We start from the raw sequence: 24,476 nt of genomic DNA, 5'->3' as shown, positions 1-24,476 counted from the left end.
CTCTGCACGAGTCAAAAAGAGGGCTGTGAAGATATTTACAGACCCCTCACATCCTGGACATAAATTGTTTCAACTCCTACCCTCAAAACGACGTTATAGAGCACTGCACACCAAGACAACTGGACACAAGTACAGTTTTTCCCCTGAATGCCATCCCTCTGCTAAATAAATAATTCCCTCACCCCTGTCAAACTATTCACCAAGGCTGCATTGCTGTTACTATTAGTCTTCTCATCATCCCTATCACCCATCTCCTCCCACTTAGGACTGCAGGACTGTAATTTTGTTGCTTGCATCCTTATGATTTATATTTGTATTTGTATTTATTTGTCTTGTATGCCGCCCACTCCCGAAGGACTCCGGGCGGCTCACAATAGACAAGGGAAGGGGGAAGACTAGACAAAGACAACACTATTTAAAAACAAAACCACAACATTCACAATTTCCGCTGGGCTGGATGTTTCACAGGCCCCCCCGGCCTGCTGGAGCAGCCAGGACTTGGTGGCTTTGCAGAAAGCCGGGAGGGTCGTAAGGGTCCGGATCTCGACAGGGAGATCATTCCAGAGGGCTGGAGCTGCAACAGAGAAGGCCCTCCCCCGGGGGGTCGCCAGCCGACATTGGCTGGCGGATGGAATCCGGAGGAGACCTAACCTGTGAGATCTGATCGGTCTAAGAGAGGTAATCGGCAGGAGGCGGTTTCTCAGGTATTGGTATTGTTTCCTGCTTATTTGTGCCTTATGACTATTACTAAGTGTTGTACTTTATGATTCATGAGGAATGCATCTTGCCTTTTTATGTCCACTGAGAGCATCTGCACCAAAGACAAATTCCTTGTGTGTCCAACCACACTTGGCCAATAAAGAATTCTATTTCTATTCCTGCCTTTGCCATTCCTGGTACTCTCAGGTGGGGAAAGGAAAGGGTGACATTGCCCAGAACTGCCCTGGCTGGGCATTGCCATGTCCCATTAATTTTTCCACTTCTTTGGTATCTCCCCATTCATCGGTCCTCAGCCAATGGCTCAACAACCTTTTAATGGTTTGCAATGTGGTTGAGGAGGAGACCATTGGAAGCAAAGTTTGAGTTGGGCTGAACTTCCGGATCAAACCAGAGCTAGCAAGTATCTCCTTGGAAGCTCATTAAAAGAGACCTCCGTGGCAAGTCATTCTGGGCCGGCAAAGGCCCGAAAGCCTCTTCAGAGGAAACCTGCCACCACCTGCGCATGGCCAGCCTGCTGTTGACAGGACACACTTCAGCAATGCTGCCATCCAGGGCAACCATCAAAGAGGCTGTCTTTGGTTGAAGGAGATTTTAAATTCTGATTTTGGGATGAATGACAGCTCTCTGGGCTGGAAGTGAAGTGTGACTCCTGCCTTCTCAACTTCCCAGTTGTGCAAAAACACAACCACCCCACACACACACCCCCATGAAAAGAGATTTGGCACAGACACCTCATCTATAGATAGAAATTAAATCCCCAAAGACCCCGGTCTGTGGCAGCCTCCTGCCGGGAGAGAGATTGGGCTGGTCCTACTCAGCTTCTCCCAAGGGAACCAACAGAATGTTTCCTTCATTTCCTCTACTCGGAATAAGAGAAGGGGGGGGGAACAAACTTGAAAAACGTGTGTTATCCTTTTTAGCAGATATAATAAATTCCACACATGCTTCATTGCTGGGTTACACTAGAAAAAAAAAATCCCAGCACCAGGGCATAGTCTAATTATTTTCGTTTTAATTGTTGCAAGGAAAAGTTAAAAAAAAATACACAGGCAGGACAAATGTTCTTTTAATTAGCTGAGGACTTTATTAGCTGGCACTAATTAAAGTATTCCTTCAAGTCTGAAAAATGTCCAGATTTATCCCATCCAGCATCCAGCTGATTCTTAACTAATTTATCAAAAGAGGAAGTTGATTTTAAGCATTTATATATTCCTCTCTTTCTTCTCCTTCTTCGTCCCCAAAATCTCTCCTTGCTTCTCTAAAGGGGGACAGACTCCGGGAGACCCTGGTCACTCTTCAAGGTTACTCACCCACCAACCCACCCGGAAAAAGTTGGGTAACAGCACAACTGATCAGAAGCCCCCCCACCCCCCCACCCCCGGCCTTAGGACTCCTCTGGTGCTCCCAATGGTGGGGGTCCAGCCCAAGCATCCCTGGCCAGCTTGAAGGAAGGATTCGATTGGGCAACGAAGGGGTCAATCACTGGGGCACGCCAGCCCTCCAAGCCTATCAGGGTGATTTTGCTGGCCCTCAGCCCTTTCAAGCCAATCCATCTGTCTCCTGCAGCCCTATTGGAAGGTTCACAATTAAAGTCTTGCTTTTGCACAGACAAGTGGATGTGTCATGGTACTCACAGACACACGCGCACACACACACACACACACACACACATTTCCAAACTTACTTTCTCTCTCTTTCCCTTTCCTTTCCTTTCCTTTCCTTTCCTGGCTATTTGCAAGGTGATGACCACATGCAGCAGAGATCTTGCAGTCACACATCATGTACAGGTCCCAAACATCTGGAGTTACTGCCAACCTTTGACCCTGAAGACTTGAGGCTCCCCAACAGGCAGCAACGGAAGCATTTTTGTTCTTCCGACCACTGGTCCCGGGAGAGGAAAAGGGTAGATTCCATCTCAGCTGCTAAAAGGCCTCCAATCCTGGCTATCCTGAGATCACATGAGTTCAGCAGCCTGATCCAGGTCTCTGCAACCCAGATTCAGGCTTGTGATCTATTTATGCCCCTCTCTCTGGTGGAAGAAAGGATCCCCTTGAACCACAGAAGAGGAAAAAAGTCTTTATGACATGAATTCTAATCTGAAGGATGAGGTGGGGAGCCAAGACTAACCCAAGGGGGCATTTGCACCTGGAATGTTGCCTCTCTTTTTCTCTGAAATTAAAGCTCCGCCTTTTGATAATGGGAGCGGAACTGTGTGCTCAACCAGCAAGTCTGCCCCAGTGCCAAGCCTGTGGTTGGTCCAGACCATTGAAGACAGGAAGATGGATTGGCATGGAGTCTTCTGAAGGGCTGCAGGGCCCAAAGAGATGGGAATCCTGCCTCTGGGAAGCCCATGGAGTCAGACCTAGGCAAGTCAACCTCCCCACAGCTGGCTGGTGGTGGGGCAGCCCCTTCTTCTTGCCTTCCTGAAGTTGGCAGCAGTTGCTGCCAGGTGAGCTTTCCAGGAGAAGGGGAAACAGGTGCAATAGATCATCGGAACATCACAGGTGCCCTGCGTGTCTGAGAGGCCTCCGTCCTCCCGGTTGGCACCGCCTCGAGATTTTACCCGCGGATGAAACCTGGTGCTTCTCCCTTCACTTCTCATTACCAGGAGTTGAGCCGGATTCTGACGGCTGTCGTGCCTGAGAGCTTAGCAAAGGAGAGAGGCTGACAGCTATGCTAATGCTCCGCTCTTTAGGAGGTGAGGATGACATGGAAGGTCCTGCTTCGAGAGGCAGGCCGGGTGTTGGAGTAATTTAATGAAGTGCTACATGGATCCTGACCTTTGTAAGGGGAGCTGGGGGGGGAGCAGGGGGGGAGGAGGAGACTGTTCTGGTAGTTAACCTTGACATCTGAATGGTGCTGCCAGTTGTTGAGCAGCCTGGCCCAGCAGCCCCAGGCAGCCCAGGCTGGGTGTGTCTTCAGGTGACACTGGATCTTCTGCACGGTGACAAAACACACCCGATGCAGAACTGAAACTCAGGTTATCACTCTCCTTGTCGGACAGATGGAGGAGCCGCTGTCCATAAAGGGGACAAGATGGATAAAACATCTCAAAGCACAACCAAGACCCGATGTGAAGTCAACCTCCAGCCCCCTTCAGCTCAAGCTGGCTTAGATAAAACCGATTTATGCATCCAGAGGAAGATTTCCAAAAGATAAGAGGAGCCAGTTTTGGGAGCCCTTGTCCTGGAAACTCCTAAGGCAAGTCCTCTGTCTCCCAAATCATTGCATCCCAAAGCAGAAATTGCTGATAAAAACTAATTTGGTTTTAGCTACACATTCACTTCTAGTCCGTATTGAAACACAGTAGGACAAAACTTGTTTTCCTACCCGATGAAATCAAAATGTGTAACGGCCTCTTCAAGGAAGGAAAGGCAGAAACGGAACATGAAATCACGGGAATGAGAGAGCCAACTGACACACAAACACACAGGCACCAATGGCTCACCTCAAAAGCCACGTCTCCCCATGGCAAGGAGGCACAACCCCTTCTCTTTGATTCCGATAGAGGCCTGAACCGTCCCTGCAGGCGGCAGAAGGGAGGGAGCCCCATTGGCGGAGTTCATCCCTCCTGCTCAGCTGGGAAGGGTGGGCCAAGGGCTGCTTCGTCAGAGCCCGCCTTGAAAGCTTCTGGGACAGGCAAAGGAGCCACCTGGGCATCCCCCCCCCCCAAGAAACAAAGAGGCGCAATGCTTTGTGTTGAGCAGAGATGGCAAGATCAATGCCACCCTGCTCTGCCAATTATTTTAAGACCCACCGAGAACATGGAAAGGGTCTGGAGCAGGTTTGGGCGACCATGCGAGTTTTTAAGCTCTAAAATTAAATCGCTGACAGCCTCTTTCTTTGAGCGATTCGGTGCCAGCCGCAAATTTGTCCCCTTGTAGGGCTTTATAGAGAAAGAACAAAAAGGGGAGCTCTTTCCTCTCTTGTGTGCCGAGATGGCTATTGAAGAGCCAAAGAGCTCAGCATCCCCCTTCACCTGGGGTGCATCTTCCTTCCTATTTCATGTATTATTATCTTACAAAGTACTCAGAAGTGTTGCCAGCTGGTGAAGCGGGTAGACAAATAAGCTCAGCTCCTGACTTGACATGGTTCTGTTTTTGTCACTCAACATCGTTAAGAACTGCCAGTCTCAACTTTGGGGAGCTGGCGAAGGCTTCCCATGGACCAGGTTCCTCGCCTTCAACCGGCCATGCTCTCCAAGAGAAAGAGGTAAAGAAACCTGGCACCTCTAAAGCATTTGTTGTTAGTGAAGATCTCCACACCCTGAGCCACAATGCAGCTAAATGTGATGTAAACAAAGATGACTGGTCAGGCCAATTTGGGCACAGAATATCCTGGAATATCCTGGGCAAAATGTGGAGACTTGCGAACTGGTAGTTCTGATGATCAGATGTGCAACAATCAGCTGTGCTGTACGATTTATATTCACTAGAAATATTTTTTTTACTTTTTATCATTTTTTCACTACCGGTAAAATTACTACTACACAATTGTTCCCTCCCTCGCTGTTCTACTTACCTTTGCAGACTCAGAAAAGACTTCTTAACTTGGTGCGCATGGGTGCAAAGTGAGCATTTGGCGTGCATGTGTGCGCAAAGCAAAGTGGTAGCAGATGTCGGAGCATTTCACCCCTGGTCCATTGCCTGCATTTCTGCTTTTTGGTGGTGATTTTGAGCCCTTCGTACGACGCATGATGCATGAGGAACAGGCTGACGCATGAAAAAAAAGTTTTTAAAAGTTTTTAAAAAGTAAAAAGTGAAGCATTTGGAACATTTAAAATCCCAACTGATGAGCCCATGAATCTGCATTCATTGACGCCAAGAACCTGGTGTCAAACTGCATTCTTTCTCCCTCGCTTTCTCCAAATAAAAAGACAAAAGGGAGAGAGAATTGCATATTTTTAAACTCATTTAAAAGTCGAAAGAACCAAAACTGTCAATTCCCTAAGTAATTTATTAGCATCTGCTCACACTTCCCCAGTTTGTTATGTGCTAATGCCAGAGTTAGACAGTACATGCAATTCTTCAAGCATGTACCAGTTTAATAGAAAATAAAGTGGTGGTTGATTTGGTTCATTGTTATTTACTACATAAAAATCAGGCTCTGCACAGGCATTGCAATAAATGTGTTGTGGCAGCCTCCAAGTAATCTATCTTGGAAGGGAGCCTCCCATTCCCAGATGCCCGGAGAATCTGCTCCAGCATCCACTGGTCTCACTGGGGTGGCCTTTTGGGGGGGACAGGGAGCCATTGCTGAGAGATGGGATGCTGAGGTTTCTGAGGGGGCCCCAGGCTCTCCGGTTCTCAACACCCTGTTAGTATGAAAAAAAAGGCACTCACAGGTTTGCTTTAAAATCAGGGGTTCCCGTCACCTGGGCACGAAGCAAAACATGCCCATTCCCAGAAATGGTCCCAGGCAAAGCAGCCGTCATCGCTGCTGTTTAAGGTACCCAAGAACTGGGAATGTTCTCCCCGCTCGCTAACATGCAGGGAAGAATCTCTCATGAAGTTGGCAACAAAGGAAAAAGGATGTCCTATTAAGAGGAAGAGAAAAACGGACTCTTTTTTATTAATGAATCCAAGAAAACAGCAGCTTCCGAATTCGAAGCAGTTGGACTGGCCATCCAGATCAAAGCCGTTTTCAACCCTTTCTCGTGGAAGAAGAGCTTCTGTGAGAATCAGGGGCTCCCTGGTGAGAATCTGGCACCCAGAAGGAGACCTTGGTCTGTTTCGAGGCCCAAAGGGGTTGTCTTCATCAGAAGTCCATGCTGACTTTGGAAGGCCTGGGACAGCCACCGCGGGACCTTCCCAAATCACCGGAAGGGCTTCTTGCCACGTGGTGGCTGATGGGTGGCCCTGCCCTCCCCTGTCAGGAGAAACAGAGGCCCAAGTCACCCCCAGCCCTGATTGTTCTTCCATCTTGCCTAATAGCATTTTTGACAGCTCGGTGAAAGGGCGTAATTATTATTTTTCCCCTTAATCATAATAAAAAGGGGGGAATTGCACGGGCCTCCCCCTTTATCTTCAGTGCTTTTTGATTCTATAAAACAGTTCTAAGTGTGAATCATGCAGCCATTGCACTCTGGATAGCTAACCCTTTAGACTTACACTCCGAGTAGGAAAGGATTGTCTTCCCTATTCCCTCCCGCCTTCTTCTTTTTTAAAAAAAAAACCTTTTCCACCAGACAAGAATTGCAGCATGAGAGGTAAACAAAGCTAGCAAGTATTTTTCTCCGAGCAAGAAAACTGGCTGAGGATCCACGGAGTCGGATCCCAGTTTTCATGCAAATCGAGGGGGCTTCCTTGAGGACGTATCCGGGGAATCTCAGCCTCTGCAAACACCGATAGAACCAAGCTGAAGCTCACCTCCCACAAGAACATCTGCGCTGCGGGTCAACCTCTACCGTTCTCAGATATTTCTTTAAGTGGCTTTCAGCTGGAAAAGATATTTTAACATGAAAAGGCAACGCTCAGGTGTCTCAGGGAGAGATCTCTGTGCAGGCGACATATGGATATTTTCACTACCAACGGGCTGATTTGACAGACAGCGTACAGCAGAGAAGTTTGATAAATCAAAGAAACGTTGAAGGAAATCAAGATTTCAAATTAATGTGGGAATAGGAAGAGTGAAGGCTTGTGAAACACAGGATGGGAATCAATGGACTGGCTTGCGTCCTTCGCCAGCCGTCTTCCCAGATTAAAGCATGCCGGGGCTGACCTGTAACACAAAACACCTTTAATCCTGCGTCATCCGCTGAGGCTGTTTCTCTTGGCTTTGGCCCAAGCACAGGTAGGGCCTTCAGAAGCAGCTTCCCCCAAACTCAAAGGCCCGAAGAACGATTGGGTGTTTTCTGTTGGTTTGAATTTGCACAATTAGAACTTTCCCAAGTATGGATTTGAACGGCCCTGAAAGTGGTTGCCTTGAGGCCCCCAGTGGAAGCTCCTTCTACTTCAGATCCGGAAAAGGGCTGTGATTTTGCAAGATATCCCTTGCGAAAGGAGGAAAAAACTGCTTCCACTGGAACATCAGGCATACAATCATTTATTTTACTTTAGGTTTTCCTTATCTTGCTTTTCCACATCTCTCAAAACAATTTGCATAACTGCACAAAATGTCAAACATCCTGATAAAGGTTGACCTGTAGCTGAGACTATCTGGGATGCCAAGCCCTGTTGTTGACTATCAAACAACCCTAGGAATCCTTTGTACATCCTGGGCATGCCGGGTGGGTCTGCAGAAGATTGGAGGGGTCTTTCATTTCATCAAGCTGCCCCCACCCCCAAGTGGCTATGGCTGCGGTCCACACAGTGATGGCAGCATCTCCCGTCTCCACCTAAGCAGCTTGTGGCAGCCAAGGCAAACGCTGCAGAGGAGCCCTTTGGACAGAGGTGGGTGTGATGGGGGCACAACCAGCTGGGAAGGGGGAAAGGCATCTCTGCAAATGGCGGGGACTGGCAGAGGCAGCCCCTCGACCGGCAGAAGTGCACGGAAGAAGTATCTCACGATCTGTAGTTGTCATCCTTCACTCTGACTAGCACTCAGAAGAGCGCGACCCCTTTCAGCAGCTCTGTGCAGACAATCGGCCCCACACATTGGTCACCGCTGTTTGCTCGCCGCTTCTGCTGGTTATTACAGGGATGTGCTTGAAGAAGTGGATTATATAATGGAGGAATGGCAGAAAAGGTGGGACGCGGCTGCCCAGGGAGGCACCAAGAGCACAGCCGCCCTGCAGAAATCCAGCCTTAGCTGAGAGGAAGGACGGAACGGTGCCCCCATGGGGAAGGGCACCCATGCACGCGGGTCTTCTTTCCAAAGCACATGGGGAGGTGAGGGCACAGAATGCCTTCAAAGAGACACACCTGTCAGAGCCAGTTTGGCCCCTATGGCTCCTGTGGCCCTGCTGGGCTCCGGGAGGCAGCCGGAAAGGCGGCATTGGGGATGGATGGACCAAGAGTTACCCAACACAGGTCCAGCTTAGTTGGGAAGTTGGCTTGGAGTCTTCCATCCCATCTCCTTCCCAGCCACAGAGGGAAGCTGGTGGCCCTTCTGCAAACCCTCCAGGCCCTCCACGCTAACAGATTCTGGAAGGGTTCGTGCTGGACAAGGGCTCAAGGCCTTGGCCTCACCTCTTTCTGGAGGACCAAAGCTGAGCAAAGAGAAGCAGCAGGAGGAGAGAGAGGGAGGGAGGGAGGGAGGGAGGGAGGGGGGAGAGAGAGAGAGAGAGAGAGAGCTTGAGCTCTGTTGGGCTCCTTCGTGCTTCTGATCTCAACTCTAACCCTGCAGAGAACCTCTCTGCTTCTGCCTCCCAGTCTCTGGCTTCCAGAGCAGAGGGGCCAGGCAGGCAGGCAGCCATTTATGGGATCAGGGGGTCGGGATTCTTTAAAAGGGTCGACTTGGAGAGTTGGTGCTCTTGGAAGAAGCCATGTGGGGGCTTCCCGGCACTGTCTCCAGGTTTGAAGAAGGGCCAATTCCATTCAGAGCCAGCGTAACAAAAAATACATCACCTTATCTATGTTTTTCTCTTTCAGTTGTGACACATGTGTGTTTTTCACCATGACAGATGATCATCAGGGGCAGAGTGTGCCGGGATGAATGCGCTTGTCATGGCACGGGGAGTCGGGATTGTTAACATTCAGGCAGCGCATCGCACCAATTGTGTGTGGTGATGCTGAGCCCACAAACGGCACTCACTCATTTTGTGGGGCTGTTTGCTTACGGTAAACAAGCCATACACAGCCCAAAACATTATGCGGGCATAATAAGCACTAACCAGCCTCCCCATCTCTCAAAACGGCAATTCTGCAGTGGGCTCCAGCATTCTCAGGCTAGGCTGGCCACAGCAAATTGCATCGCGTGTCAATTACAAACAAGGCTCTGTCTGTTTAAACCCATAAGTAAAGAGTCAGGTACCTTTATCATCATCACCATCATCATCATCATCATCATCATCATCATCATTGACAGAGGGAAATGGTTAAATGGAAATAAGACAGGGTCTTATTTTCTTTCGACCCCTGAAATAAGCGCTTGGTCTTATTTTCGGGGAGGTCTTATTATTTTTGAGGTGCAGGAGGCGGCGAATGTGGTCGCCTCATGGTTGCTGCTGTGTTGCAATGTTTTCAGGGGAGGGCTTATTTTAGCCCAGGTGCTCAAAAGCCCAACTGGGCTTATTACCCGGGGAGGTCTTATTTTCGGTGAAACAGGGTAGTCCAGGCCTCCCGTCTCAAGGCCGTTTGGGCAGGAGACTTTCTCCACCGCCTCTCTTAGCCTGTTCTGAGGGCTGTTTTCTTTCCTTTTGCACACCTGACCTTCACCTCCTTTTTAAAGTAGGTCCAGAAGAAATATCCGGGTGTTCCTACTTAATTAAGCAGCTTCTCCGCACTTCCTTTTTTTCAAGGGAATGAAAGCGTTCCTTAAAAGCCGAGTTCTAATGCAGAACCAGCAGGTGCATTTTGAGAATTCCTCCCTCCCCCGCCCACTCCATTTCAGAAGAGGGACACATCCCCCAGGGGCCTTGGGAGACATGGGGGTCAAGCTAAAGAGGGGTATATTCTCCTGGCAAAGGCAGGTGTTTGTGCTCGCGTCCTTTGTCCAGAGGCATGGATTCTGTGTCTCTTTCCTTTCCAATCGCAGGGGCTCCTGAGTGCCAGGCCTACCTGGGGATGAAGCATCTGGCCAGCTGTGAAGGGAAGGGAGGACTGAAGGGAGGGAGCTTTGCCCTCTCCTTTGACTTTGTCCCTGTTTCCTGGACAAAGAAAACATCAGGACAGAAATTTCAAGAGCACAAAATTAAGGAGGAGGAAATAGAAGAATAGCAATAGCAATAGCAGTTAGACTTATATACCGCTTCATAGGGCTCTCAGCCCTCTCTAAGCGGTTTACAGAGTCAGCATATCGCCCCCACAGTCTGGGTCCTCATTTTACCCACCTCGGAAGGATGGAAGGCTGAGTCAACCTTGAGCCGGTGAGATTAGAACCGCCGAACTGCAGATAGCAGTCAGCTGAAGTGGCCTGCACTCTAACCACTGCGCCACCTCGGCTCAAGAACAAAACCAGAGCCTCCCAGAGCACGGGAGGCGGGGGAACCCTTGCAGGGCAGAGCTGAAGAATATGCCCAATTCTTAGCGGACAAAATTGCTCGGTTTCGGACGGACTTGGACTCCACACCTGCAGTTCCAGCCGAGACTCAGGGGGACCAAGTTCAACAACTCTGGGTTGAGTTTCAGGAGGTTACCCCCGGGGATGTGGACAAGGCCATGAGAGCTGTGAGTTCCTCCACCTGTGCTCTGGATCCGTGTCCCTCATGGCTGGTTTCTAACTGCAGTGAGGTGACACGAGGCTGGATCCAGGCGGTTGTAACCGCCTCTCTTCGGGAGGGGAACTTCCCCGCCGCACTGAAGGCGGCGGTGGTGAGACCCCTCCTGAAGAAGCCATCCCTAGATCCAGCTGTCCTTAACAACTACCGCCCGGTCTCCAACCTCCCCTTTCTGGGGAAGGTTGTTGAGAAGGTGGTGGCCTTCCAGCTCCAACGGTCCTTGGAGGAAGCAGACTACCTAGACCCCTTCCAGTCAGGCTTCAGACCCGGTTACAGCACTGAAACCGCCTTGGTCGCATTGATGGATGATCTTTGGAGAGCCAGAGATGAAGGACACCCCTCCATCCTGGTCCTCCTTGACCTCTCAGCGGCTTTCGATACCATCGACCATGGTATCCTTCTGCGAAGACTGCGGGAGGTGGGAGTGGGAGGCACCGTGCTACGGTGGTTCTCCTCCTACCTCTCGGACAGGTCGCAGTCGGTGTTAGTGGGAGGGCAGAGATCGTCCCCAAGGCCCCTGAAATATGGGGTGCCGCAGGGTTCGGTCTTATCCCCCCTACTATTTAACATTTACATGAAACCGCTGGGAGAGATCATCCGTAGGCACGGGATTAGATACCATCAATACGCGGACGATACTCAATTGTATCTGTCCGCCCCGTGCCAAATCAATGAAGCGGTTGACGTAATGGACCGGGGGCTTGAAGCCGTCATGGACTGGATGAGGATTAACAAGCTTGTGCTCAACCCAGAAAAGACCGAGTGGCTGTTGTGTTTTCCTCCCAAAAATTCGGCCATTAATCCAACACTCAGGCTGGGGGGTCAAATTCTACACCCCTCAGAGAGGGTACGCAACTTGGGAGTCCTCCTGGATCCACAGCTGTCATTCGACCATCATATAGCGGCTGTGACCAGGGGGGCATTCGCCCAGGTACGCCTGGTGCGCCAGTTGCGACCCTACCTGAACCGGGAGGCCCTCACAACAGTCACTCGGGCCCTCGTGATTTCTAGGCTGGAATACTGCAATGTGCTCTACATGGGGCTGCCCTTGAAGAGCATCCGGCGACTTCAGCTAGTGCAGAACGCAGCCGCGCGAGTGATTGCGGGTGCACCCCGATTCACCCGCATTACACCTATCCTCCGCGAGCTGCGCTGGCTACCTGTCGATCTCCGGATGCGCTTCAAGGTGCTATTGATCACCCATAAAGCCCTACATGGCAGTGGATCTGGATACTTGAGAGACCGCCTTCTGCCAATTACCTCCCTACGACCTATAAGATCTCATAGGTTAGGCCTCCTCCGCATTCCATCGGCCAGCCAGTGTCGGCTGGCAACTACAAGGAGGAGGGCCTTCTCAGCAGCGGCCCCGACCCTTTGGAACGAGCTCCCCGTAGAGATTCGTACCCTCTCCACCGTCCAGGCCTTCCGCACAGCCTTGAAGAACTGGCTCGCCCGTCAGGCCTGGGGATAAGGACCACTACCCCGCCCGAATGTTGTATGCATGTTGCGTATTATTTTATTATGTGTTATTGTCTTAGTGTTGTATTCCCCCCTCCCTGGTTTTCTGTGAGCCGCCCTGAGTCCCTTCAGGGAAAAGGGCGGCCTACAAATAAAATCAATTCAAATTCAATTCAAATTCAAATTCACCCAGGTGCCAAATCTGTCCGGACTCCCCATAGCAGCCAGCAGGAGACTGGAGGGAAGGTCTCGCTTCTTTCTCGGCTGGTTTCTGGGCGTTGGGAGAAGGCTTCCCGGGGTCATTTGCTGCCCCAAACATTCCAACCTCCGTCCCGTCTGGAACGCCCAGGGCCGCCCAGATCCACCCTGAGCAACTTTCCTCTTCTGTTGGGATAATAATTCTCTTTGTGACCCTGAAAATTAGCCATCCTCTTCATCTAATGACCAGGCCAGTCCTGTCTGAAGATGACAGAGAGGACCTCTTTCTTCCAGGAGCCACCGTTGGCAAGCAAAATAGTCTCATTCCTCATAATGCCCCCCCCCAACTCTGAGGCAATAGAAGCCCCCCCCTCTCCTCCCCCTTGGCTGAAGGGCTATGTTCTCTGTTTCTTAAAGGAAGATGGGGGCCAGCAGCTACTTCCAATACTTCCTCTTTCTTCCCTGAACAGCCCTTACGTGCTGCTTCTTTAATGCATCTTGTAACAAGATTGACGATGTAGTTGAAACCCAGGCAGGCCTTGGGCACCCAAAAGAGCCCCCCTCCCACCCACCCCAAGGGCCTGTGTTCCCCTGCTTAGCCATTCAGATCCCCCAAGGCCTCCACCTTCCTTGCCCACAGCTCAGAGGCACAAGGTCTTCCTCCCAAGTTGGCTTCCACCGGATCTCCGAGGAGAGCAAAGTCAAGGACCAGAAACATAATCCTGGGACCGGGTCAAACTCGCTGGGGCTTCAGACGGAGCAGCCTCATCCATCCCAGGGTTGAGGAGGGTTTCAATCAGGGCACACAAAAGGTCTCCATCCTGAATGAGTAGGGCAGTGTTTTTCAACCTTGGCCACATGAAGATGTCTGGACTTCAACTCCCAGAATTCCCCAGCCAGCATTCGCTGGCTGGGGAATTCTGGGAGTTGAAGTCCAGACATCTTCATGTGGCCAAGGTTGAAAAACACTGGAGTAGGGAATGTCCATCAAAGGCCTCTCTGGCTGCTTCTGGCAGTTCTTGCCCAGGGTGTGACATTCTGCTCCTCCCATTCCTCTTCCAAAAATGGCCTCCTACTCCATTGGTTGCTTGATGGATTACCAAGTGCAAAGTGGGCATTTATTTTCCCCCCACCAAATCCATCTGAGAGACATTGAAAAGGGATCTGTCCCAGGTTCCTTATCTGCTTGGCACTATCAGCCGGAGAATCTTATCGCTGTAATTACCATGTCCAAAGTTGGACTAATTGCCTTTCCGGAGCCATCTTGCCTCCTGTCTGCCTGTTGTAGCAAGGAAGCAGACTAGGATGCGCTTCGGAGAGGCTGATTCCCCCCAGAGGAGCAAATGGGAGCAGGCAGATGTGGCACTTACACCCCTGGCAACAATCGCCCCCCCTCCTCCCCAAAGTTGGGAATCCTGGTAGCTGAGGGAAAGCCCCCAACCGTCCATTTGGAGAAGAACCTCCAGGGGGATTTGGAGAGGCAAAAGAGGCCCCACGGCAGCCATGCAGGGAAAACCCTCGACTGTTCTCAGGAGGAATTGCTTACGCCAGATGCCAATCTCTGCCACCTCTGGAAATCTCCTTGGGTCACATTCCTTCTTTTCTTCCCATCAAAACATCAGGACATTATTAGGACTCACTTGATTTTGTTAATTGGTTTGGTCGATGGAATTTATTTTTACATATACCTTGTATACCTTGAAAACGACTTCAAACCACACCTTGGAAGGCAAAAAAAAAGGCCATTATTGAGCTCCAAGACAAACAACTCAAAGCTGAACATCTGTGGCTTGTCCAGTCAACCCAAACATTTCCCCCTTGCCCAGCCATGGGGTCTCATGACATCACAGCCACTCAGCCAATGGCTGGGAACTGTCACAGGAGGCAGAAGACAGAGGCATAACACCATCCTGTGGACAGACTCTGCACTGCTCCTCACACACAGTTGGTGCACATCAACCATTGTACAGAAGATAGAAATGGGGTTTCTTCTTCAGATGATCTGTGGGCCGCCTTCCTTGAGCCCCCTCTAGTTAGGACAAGCATTCATGGTTTCCATGATGAACTCAAAGCCTCAATCACGGAAGGGAAGGCCAGGAACTGGTTTTAGAAAGAGCTTCACCAGCCTGAGGGAAGCCAGCCACTGGGATGGAGATGTCCACCCTCTGCAGAAAGGACGGGGTTGGGCAGGTACGGAGCTCTTCTGGTGAAGCCCAGGACACCTTTGCCTGGCCTTGTTTCTCCCATCCGTGATGGACCACGAGGTTGTTCCTATCGGAGAAGTGAGCTTTCTAAATAAGAGGGCAGCAAATCTCCTTTGGATCCGCAGCAATTAGGGCCTATTTGTCTCTGTGATTCCAGATGATGTTTCGTGCTTGAAAAGGAGGGGGGGTGGCCCCTGAAAAAAAGGATAGAAAGGGAAGAGAGATGTAATTGAACCGCTCTTGGGCTCCTGGGGGACGTGGGGAGAGGCTTCACTTTGCAGCGTGATGAAGAGACATCGCCTTGATCAGAGGCAGATAAGCAGACAAACTGATTAGGTAGCGTCCCAGAGGCCAGGCCTAATTTTAGAGTCTGTTTGTTAACTAGCAGCCTTTTTTCTGATATTTGGTTTGCATACTGTGTGATAATATCAAGCAGTGGGCTTTTAAGGGGGAAAGAAGCTCAGGCGAGAAGGAGCAGGGAACCTCCCTGCAGGAGCTGGGTAGAAACTCCTGCCCCGTGGGCAAGCAGCCCACCTGACGTGGCCAGAGATTTCGGGTCCCTCGGGGTCCCCTCGCTGGCCCAGATGTGGAGGTGGGCCCAAAGGCCTGCAGCATGCCAGTAGGACACGGAGGAGGCTTTTTGGGTGGAGATGACCTTCCCTGAAGGCCGAAGAGCAGACCTTGGCCATTGTTCTCTGGTGGGAAGAGCTTCTGTTGGTTTGAATCATTTCATCAGTTGAGCATCCCTTGCAAGGGGCCTCCCAGCTGTTGTTTCTGGCAAGCCTGGATAATTCCTCCTGGAGGTGCCAGACAGGGAGAGAAATATATGAAAGTTGTCTCTTTGATCATCTAACACACCACACCACACACCCTACCTCCTATGGAGGAAGCCATAGGTATTTCAGTTGTCCAGTTGGTCTTGTTTGACGCTGGGCCTCTCCGCCTCTCTTTCCAGCCTCACCCTGTGGATTCTCCTGGTCTCCTCTATTCATCCCTTTCCTGTCACCTCAGGAACTGAATTTTCAACCTCACCTTTACTGAACTGAGGGCGATTCCTTCTCCCACCCTGCAGACTGTCCTCCTTCTCCCTGCCTTGGGGCTTCAGCCCCATCTGGAGGACTGTGTCCCGCCAACAGCCATTCTCCGCCTTCTCCTTGGCCACCTTTGGCAGCCCAGAAGTCCCCTTTTATTCCCTATCAGGTATAAACTCTGAAGGAGACCCAGGCAGTAGAACACAGCCCCAGGTAATTGCTTTCAAAATGGGAAGGTTTATCTTAAGAAAAAGAAATGAAAAAGTGACATGGGTGGGTGGGTGGAGGGGGAATGTTAATTATTATTTCTGCCTTTAAAACACATTTTAGCTCATAATTGCACATTATGTGTAACCCTTGCAGGGTGGTATGTTTGTTTGACACAATTGGGGAGGACAATTTGCTGCATCCTATAGCAATAGCAATAACAGTTAGACTTATATACCGCTTCATAGGGCTTTCAGCCCTCTCTAAGCGGTTTACAGAGTCAGCATATCGCCCCCACAGTCTGGGTCCTCATTTCACCCACCTCAGAAGGATGGAAGGCTGACTCAACCTTGAGCCGGTGAGATTTGAACCGCTGAACTGCTGAACTAGCAGTCAGCTGAAGTAGCAATAGCAGTAGCAATAGCAGTTAGACTTATATACCGCTTCATAGGGCTTTCAGCCCTCTCTAAGCGGTTTACAGAGTCAGCATATTGCCCGCAACAACAATCCAGGTCCTCATTTCACCCACCTCGGAAGGATGGAAGGCTGAGTCAACCTTGAGCCGGTGAGATTTGAACCGCCGAACTGCAGATAGCAGTCAGCTGAAGTGGCCTGCAGTACAGCACTCTAACCACTGCGCCAACTCGGCTCTAGCAACCAATTGAATTAAGCTGCAGAATAGTAGTGTAGCCAGTGAGGAGTAACCCAGGAGCTGCCATTCAAGAGCAATTCCTCCAGTCCATCATCCACTCAGGAGGAGAGAACAGCCTCTTCCCGTCAACACAAAGCCCTTCAAGCCTTCCCAGAATGCCTCGGGTGGAACTGCTGGCACAATTGGGCCATTGGCATTTTAACCGCAAACCTGAAACAGGACCAGAGAACCAAAGCTATGTGGAAGGGACCAGGGTGCATCACCACTCCACTCCCCCTGGGGCTGCAGAACGTCCTTCTTCCAGGGCCACCTCCAGGCCTCCGTGGGCGGTGCAGGCCCCCTTGAAGGGACTTTCCCCAGGATTCGAAAAGGCCTGGCTTTCTGAGAGAAAGTCCAACTCCTCTTTGGACGGCTTTCCTGTGGCCAGGATGGCTGCTTTGGGGGTGTCTGAGGAAGCCCCCCACAGAAGGTGGAAGTGGATCTGTGAAGTGGATCTGATTAGAAATGGCAGGGACCCTTCAGATGCTACTCCTCTTCAACCTCTTCTCCTGTAAGGAAAAAAAGGAGACTGGGGTGGCCAGAAGTGTAGTGGTTCCAGATGAGAAATATGAAGAAACAGAAGAAGATTGAATGCCTGTCTAGAAGCACAACGTGGACTGTACACTTTGATCACACTCAGCGTTTAAGGCAAGGCCTGGTCTCACCCAACCGGCTTGCCTATTTGGGAAATGATGGCTTCCTTCTCTGTGCTAGATGGTCACCAGAAGAGACTCTCGGAAGCTACGATTTCCTGCGTCTAATCATGTTATATGACAATTGTTGTTGTTTGGGCATCTTCAGGGTTACGAAGACCCAGGGAGGAAAAACCATGTCTGGATGGAATGGAGAAGAACCAGTCTTCCTTGAGAAGAAAGGATGAGGCTCACAGGAGAAGGATGAAACAAGAGATTGTACCTGCTTGAAAGAGAAATTATTACATTATTTCTCACCTGAAAACAGTTCTTCTTACTGATTTGTTCTCTCTCTCTCTCTCTCTCTCTCTCTCTCTCTCTCTCTCTCTCTCTCTCTCTCTCTCTCTCTGTGTGTGTGTGTGTGTGTGTGTGTGTGTGTGTGTGTGTGTGTAGAATACAAAACTGGGTCAGGTGCAGTTCTGAGCCAGAGGAATCCTTTGATGCGTAATGAGAGGGGAAGGAAAGAGGTGGGGCTGGACTAAGGCATTCCCCCGGTTGGCGGTTTCTGGATCTTCATCAATGTCATCACTTCTGAATTGGGCAGGGCGAGAGGGGCACCTCCCTCTCCTCAGCCAGCCAGACTGCTGCGGAATCCTCCTGGGGTCCCCCTGGGTGCAGCAGCAGAAGCATCAGCCCAAGGGGAGATGCTTTGTGCCAGGGCCTTTCAGCCAGGCATGCCAGCGGGCAACTGCCTCTTCCAGGAGAAACAGATCCTAACCCTGGATAAATGGGGGAGGATGGATTTGATCCTTGATTTATGGACCTCCCCCCTCCCCGTCTCATTCTATGGGTATTCATTCTAGCCTGGAGGTAAAGTGCCAACTGGCTAAACTGCCAGGGTTTCATCCCAAGGGAGGGACCTGGCATAGAAGCCTCCTTCTTCCTCTGTGTCCATTCCCTGGAGGGGTCCTGGCTGCTGAGGGCGAGGTTGCCACGGTGGAAGGTCTGCTCTCAGCTGAATCCTTCGGGTACAAAGACTTTGGTGGAGGCAAAGGCCAAAGGAGCAGAGAATTTAAGTGGGTGGGAAGGAGGAAAGTTAAGTTACAATATTCTTACTAGAGCAAAAAGTATTTTAAAACAAAAAAAATGAGCTGTCAGCATAGAGCAGAGTGCCAGGCGATTTCCTGGTTCCAGCTCATAACATTCACTTCTGGCTTCGTTGGCATTAAAGGCCCAACATTTTGGTAGGACCTCCTCATCTTCCCCCTCCCACCCCAGGTTTCTTCGTAGATATCAGTTGCTGCCATCAATAAAAGTCGCCTCTTCGGCCTTAAGAAAAGAACCCAGTGATTGTTTGGCCGTCTGCAATGACTCCTAGCCAGAAGCATTTTGTTTCTAATGTGTCACAGATGGACACAATCTGGTCTTCAGATTCACTTATTCTAACCAATTTCATGCCAGACATAATTTATATGTCCCCATAACTAGTTTTGCAACAACAACAAAAGTGCATATGTAGTATGTACGATGGTTTATGAAATGGCCTTGTACACCACAAATGTCCTGTTCCCCTTTTTAGTGTATTATATCCAGATTCCCAACACCAGATTCTAAGTCCAGGTATCTCACATCCAAACCCAGCCAGATGCCAACAGACAGGCCTATGCAAAGCGAAGTTAAATGCCAACCTTGCAGGCTGAATGCATGGCCATTCCTTCACTGTCGTTTACGATCTGTGTGAAGAAATCGCAGTCAGGTTGTGTAATTTCAGCTCAGTACAACCCACACGGAGCCTCCACCATGGCTTCCAAGGCTTTCACACGGAGACCAGCCTTTGCCTTACATGGAAGAGGGGCAGGGAACGAGGACCTTCCGTACATCAGGTAGGTGCCTGCCTGCTAAGCTTTGGGTAGCCTTGGCTTGCTCCCTGGAGATGCATCTCTGCCCAGCTTTCAAAGCTAAGAACTGGAGGATCAGCCAACTAGAATGGTCCAGAATTGGGTCTCCCCACCGTGAGTTAAAACTAAGACTAAAACTAAAACTAAGACTAGTTTTAACTCATGGTGGAGAGACCCAATTCTGGACCACTCTAGAATTGGATCTCTCAAGGTGGGGTGGACAGGGAAATATCCAGCTGGACCTTGGGACTTTATAAACATCAGGACTTGGCATCTACTTAAAATCACGGCAACCAGTTGGCCAATTGACCAACTTGATCCCTCAAGAATGCGGAAGTAGAACTTCTCAATATGTACCCACCGAGGTTGTGCTCAAACACACCTGTATGTGCTCAGTGCTTTCTTTTCTCAGAGCCCCCGAGTTCTTCCCAGCACCATCCCCAGCCCTCCTACTCTCAAGATTAACTTCAAAATGCATGAAGGTTCTGGAAGTTCAGTTCTTGCCTTCCCCAAACTCTCCTTCCACGTCCCAAAGGAACTTCCAGGAATTGATCTTCTCTTTACTCCTATGCAAACACTGATATTTCCTGGGACTCCCCAGTGAATGGGCTTTGTAATGTATGCAAACAACTTTCATGTCCTTAGGTGTATTTAATGCACGTGAGCCTTCCCAGTTCAAGGACAGCATATTTTCCAAGTCGTTGGGGCAGCCAGAGAAGAATTGGTGCGTGTGTGTATGTGTTTGTGTGTGTGAGAGAGAGAGGGAGTGTGTGTGTATGTCTGCATCAGAAGTATGTTTTTGATCTCCAAAAGAGCTGGATTCGTCAGGCAGCCTGATTGATAAAACATCCCTCCTCTGCCAATTAAAGTGAGAGAGTCAGAGGTTTGCAGGAAGAAAGAAGGCATTGATTTTGATGTGGGGTTTCCATTACTTTGGTGAAATAAGGCTGTGCTCTGCTTTAAATATTTATGGCTTCAGGGAAGGGGGGCTGAGACCAGTGGGGGGGAGACAGATGAGCGGAATCTGCCAGAAAATGCACACGTGTGGTGTGTTGCTCCGAGGATGACGGGGCCCCCATGAAAATATGAAATTAGCCTTTCAACCTCACAAACTCAACTCCTTCCTCATGTCGGTTGAGTTCCTCCCTGTCTTCCAAGCCCAGCTCATGCCTTATCTTCACCCTGGCCGGGGACTGAGCCATAAAGCCTATCCCAAAATGGCAGCATAATGTCTTTTTTCTCGTCTCCCTCCGCTCTGAGGCCAAGATGAAAATAGGAGCATAATCACCAGCAAACATCAAAACAAAACAAACCCAAAGCCCATCCTCAAAGCTTCCAGAACGCTCCATCCTTCCCTCTAGGACCCTGCCATTTAGTTATTCCGGGACACGGAGACCATCACTGGGCAATGCGAGAAAGGAGGAAGAATTCCATTAATGAGCACCTCCGTGGGTTTATTAGCATTTCTTCTGCTCCACCCCTCCTCTCTGCTATTTCTTCCTCCCCAGAGTCAATCTGAAAGGCCGAGTCTGGTTGACACCCCAGAGCATCCGTTTCCCTTCTTAAATCAACCCTCTTTCTTTCCAGGAAGGTGCTGAGCTCCATTTGCGTGAATATATTGAGCAGTGGTGCAGGATGCTCCATCGAGTAGCATAAGTGCTCAACAAGGTGCAAATGCTCAAGAAAAAGCAGCTCCTTCGTTTTAGGTGCCCTTTGCTCAACGGCGGTGGCTTCACCATTGTCCAGGAGGAACATTTCATTCCCTCAACCCCTCCGTCAACCTGCGCAGGGGGGGAACCGAAGCCATGACCTTAAGAGCCCCCCCCCCCGACTGCATCGAGCCACACAACCTGTGTCAAGAAATGCAATTCTCAGAACATCCTGGCCAATCTAGCAAGAAGGGCTTCCTTTCCTTAAAGGCCAACCCGCTTATTGACATATTCAGTTGGCATGGGGAGAAATCAGTGATGAAATTCAATTTTTTTTACCACTGGTTCTATGGGTGTGGCGTTGTTTGGTGGGCGTGGCAGGGGAAGGATACTGCAAAATCCCTATTCCCTCCCCACTCTGGGGCCAGCCAGAGGTGGTATTTGTGAGTTCCCCGAACTACTCAAAATGCCCACTACTGGTTCTCCTGAACTTGTGAGAACCTGCTGGATTTCACCACTGGGAGAAACAGACTTCCTCCTCTGGACTGACTGGAGAAGGACCTCCAGGACAGGAGGCCCTTGGAAGAAGTCTCAAGGTGGCTTAGGAGGCTGCTCAACCACACTGAGAGAGGGGGGGAAGAGGAGAGCCCCCATTGCACATGCAATTGTCTCACCTTTGCTTCTCCGAACCAGGCTGCCTGTTTCTGTTAGCGGAGGAGAGCGAACTGTGGGTTTTTTGCAGGTCCCCCTCCCTCCCCTTTACTCCCCGCTCACGACTTTATAAGTCAGTGCGGGGTTTTCTCAAGGACTGCACAGCTATTCAATTGAACCGAGTACAACTCCCTTGAGATGGGATAATTCAGAATTTACCTGTTCAAGGTTTCCCTTTTTTCTTCCGAAGGTGAGCCAGCCTCTTCTGTGCATTCCCACGGCTCTTTTTAAAGAAATGGCCGCATCCTGAGCTTCCCTTTTCCTTCTGCTTTTACCCAGATGGGGGAGTCAAGGCCGGGGCCTTTCTTCTGAGAGTAAGGTGGAAGTAGAGAAGGCTGCGGAGGTCATGGAGCTTTCAAAGGCACTGCCTAAAAAAGCCCCAAAGAATCCAAATTGGAAGACCACCTGGATGTTCCTGGGTGCTCCAAGTCTGTTCTAATCCTTGGTTCTCTTCCACCCTTGTTGGTGTTGTCCTTTTCCGAGCCCTTATTAAAAGTTCATCTGCTCAAACATATTAAGAAGAACCATACCTGGACCCCAATTGTAGGCAGGTAAGGAAATAAGCCTAGTCAATGGAGTTTTGAAGCAACGGGATGATTCCCAAGACCATTGGAAGTGCCCATGGATCCACCCAAGGTGGCCCACCTAAATTTATCCTCCACTTTCTCTGCCATTAAACTCTTCAAAGAGAGATCTGTCTGCTCTTTTAATTGCTCTAACTGGCTGTTTACTGTGTGCCACTCAAAGTCATATTTATAAGATGGGCAGCTATATAAATCTGATGCATAAATAAATGTCTGCCACAATAGCATTGCAAACAATTGTCATCCTGCCCACTACAGAAAGCTGATCGGTTGTCCAAGGCCAATCATAACAATACCGCTTTTCTCTACTTTTGGCTCCGCATGCTATGTGAAACCAGCTATTATGATTTGTAAATAAGAATGTGACAATCATCATCATTAACGTTTTACCCTAAGCCTGGATCCATAAACCTGAATTAAGCAAACTATAGTCAGGTGTGATGTGCAACTCCGGTCATTGAGAGATGCAAGGCCAGAGTGATGACGCAGAGGGGACGGCAGGCAGCCTCCTCCCTTGGCGGGGGTCGCCCGTTGCTCTGTTGCCCCCAGGGGAGGCTGCAATCTGCCCAGGGAGGAAGCCCCTCTCCCTTGAGCAGCTCTTCTCCCGTGTCCGTCCATCTCCTCTGCACAGGCCCTGCTGGCCCTTTCACCAGGGGGAGACGGAGCCGCCGATCAATGAAGCGTCAGATGAAGAGGGAGCTGAGCTCCACCTGTGATTTATGATTTCACAGGCCGGCCGAAATGCTGTGATCGGGTTTCTTATTGTAATGGCCTCTTGCTGAGCAGTATCCAATTAGATGACCCCCGGGGTCTTTCCCATCGATTTCATTCAGGGTGGGGGGATTTGGCCCATCGTTTTCTCATTACTCTTTTGATGAGAGGGGGGCCCTGGGAGGAGAGGCGCTGAATGAGGAAGAAGCCGGTGGTCCAAGGGGCATGGCCTCAAAGCCATACCAAAGAATGGGGTGCCTGGCAGAGGTAGGGCAGCCAGGGGATCTGGGCAGACCAAGCCCAGCCTCCTCCATGCCATCTCCTGGAGGTTTTGAAGCACATGCGAGATAGCAAAGAGGGGGAAGGAAAAGACACGGAGAACGACCCCACCCAAAGAGATCCACAAAGCCACTGGAGAGGTTTCTGCTTAATTCTAGGACTGTCCCTTTGCCAGGAGGATGGTCTCAGAAGGTCCGGGGAGGGGAAGATTGAGTAGCACCCCTTTAGAAAGCCAGGTGCTATCTTGGTGGTGAGAAGGCCTAAACATCTGCAGATCTTTGGGCACCTAATTTGTGTTTCCCAGTCAATCAGTATCTGACCATCAAAGGGGTCCTGCATCGGGCCCCTTTCTAGCTAATGCTGCTCAAATAAGGGTCCCTCCCCCCCACACACACACTCATCCAGATACACCACAGCTGGCAAAGAGGGAGAGTCTTTTGGGACCAAGCAGGAAAAGGAGGCTCTCTGGGTTAACATCTTGCACTCAGCTCTCGGCTTTAAAGGTGTTTTTCTTTGCTTGCTTGCCATTTTCAACACAACAGAACAGGCTGGAGTCCCACTACGAGCTAAGCCAAGAGAGCCACAAGGCTGACAAACCATAAGGCTGGGCCCGCACAACAAGTGAAAGGAGAACCAAACAAGCCACAAGGCGGTTTAGAGGGGGACGTGAGCCTCGTCAATCAACTGAAAGAAGAAGAGAATCAGACGCTGCTTCTCTCCTTGGGGAGACCGCTGGGTTGGGGGGAGAGTGGCTGGGATGGCTTTGGCAGGAAAATAATGTCAGGGCCATGTTCAAGGCCTTTGCGGTCCCCTGCCAGGGATTTGCCAACCCAGGCCCTGGCAACCAGGCCCTTCCTCTTCCCACAGACTCCGCCAGTTGCCATGCTAGCCGCTCTGCAGGGCTGCAGAGACGATTCTCACTTCCTAAGGAGCCACAGACCCCCCATCTCGACTCTGGACTCCCCGGGGGCGCTTCCTGTACTTCCCAACACAGGAGGAGGGGGTTGGGGGGCAGGGGTCTTAAGGGGGGCCTTCCAGAGGCATCATAGGTGGATGAAGAGCCCTCAGCACCCACTGCTGTTCATGACAGAAACAGCCGCCTCCTCTTATTCCAGGAAAGCTTTTCTATCGGGCTCCTCTCAGAAAAACAGGGCAGGGAAAAAGGTTTCCCAGGGAGGAGAATTG

Source organism: Thamnophis sirtalis, unplaced genomic scaffold (assembly GCF_051295495.1).
Source record: "Thamnophis sirtalis isolate CommonGarterSnake01/CBP01778 unplaced genomic scaffold, rThaSir2_p1.2 scaffold_2, whole genome shotgun sequence".
Classification (NCBI taxonomy): Eukaryota; Metazoa; Chordata; class Lepidosauria; order Squamata; family Natricidae; genus Thamnophis; species Thamnophis sirtalis.
This window is presented reverse-complemented; position numbering follows the sequence as displayed.